This window comes from Mandrillus leucophaeus, unplaced genomic scaffold, assembly GCF_000951045.1.
Source record: "Mandrillus leucophaeus isolate KB7577 unplaced genomic scaffold, Mleu.le_1.0 Scaffold971, whole genome shotgun sequence".
NCBI classification, from domain to species: domain Eukaryota; kingdom Metazoa; phylum Chordata; class Mammalia; order Primates; family Cercopithecidae; genus Mandrillus; species Mandrillus leucophaeus.
The window spans coordinates 160,554-161,990 of NW_012110597.1; positions in this window are offsets into that span (position 1 = coordinate 160,554).

Below are 1,437 nucleotides of genomic sequence, written 5' to 3' on the forward strand. Positions count from 1 at the left end.
AGCAGAACTGAAGGAGATAGAGACACAAAAAACCCTCCAAAAAATCAATGAATCCAGGAGCTGGTTTTTTGAAAAGATCAAAAAAATTGATAGACTGCTAGCAAGACCAATAAAGAAGAAAAGAGAGAAGAATCAAATAGATGCAATAAAAAATAATAAAGGAGATATCACCACCAACCCCACAGAAATACAAACTACCATCAGAGAATACTATAAATACCTCTATACAAATAAACTAGAAAACCTAGAAGAAATAGATAAATTCCTGGACACTTACACTGTCCCCCAACTAAAGCAGGAAGAAGTTGAATCCCTGAATAGACCAGTAACAGGCTCTGAAATTGAGGCAATAATTAATAACCTACCAACCAAAAAACGTCCAGGGTCAAACGGATTCACAGCCGAATTCTACCAGAGGTACAAGAAGGAGTTGGTACCATTCCTTCTGAAACTATTCCAATCAATAGAAAAAGAGAGAATCCTCCCTAACTCATTTTATGAGGCCAACATCATCCTGATACCAAACCCTGGCAGAGACACAAGAAAAAAAGAGAATTTTAGACCACTATCCCTGATGAACATTGATGCAAAAATCCTCAATAAAATACTGGCAAACTGAGTCCAGCAGGATATCAAAAAGCTTATCCACCATGATCAAGTGGGCTTCATCCCTGGGATGCAAGGCTTGTTCCACATATGCAAATCAATAAACATAATCCAGCATATAAACAGAACCAAAGACAAAAACCACATGATTATCTCAATAGATGTAGAAAAGGCCTTTGACAAAATTCAGCAGCGCTTCATGCTAAAGACTCTCAATTCAGTATTGATTGAACATATCTCAAAATAATGACTATTTATGACAAACCCACAGCCAATATCATACTGAATGGGCAAAAACTGGAAGCATTCCCTTCGAAAACTGGCCCAAGACAGGGATGCCCTCTCTCACCACTCCTATTCAACATAGTGTTGGAAGTTCTGGCCTGGGCAATCAGACAGGAGAAATAAATAAAGTGTATTCAGTTAGGAAAAGAAGAAGTCAAATTGTCTCTGCAAATGACATGATTGCATATTTAGAAAACCCCATCATCTGAGCCCAAAATCTCCTTAAGCTGATAAGCAACTTCAGCAAAGTCTCAGGATACAGAATCAATGTGCAAAAATCACAGGCATTCTTATAAACCAATAACAGACAAACAGAGAGCCAAATCATGAGTGAACTCCCATTCACAATAGCTTCAAAGAGAATAAAATACCTAGGAAGTCAACTTAAAAGGGATGTGAAGGATCTCTTCAAGGAGAACTACAAACCACTGCTCAATGAAATAAAAGAGTCCACAAAACAAATGGAAGAACATTCCATGCTCTTGGATAGGAAGAATCAATATCATGAAAATGGCTATACTGCCCAAGGTAATTTATAGATTCAAT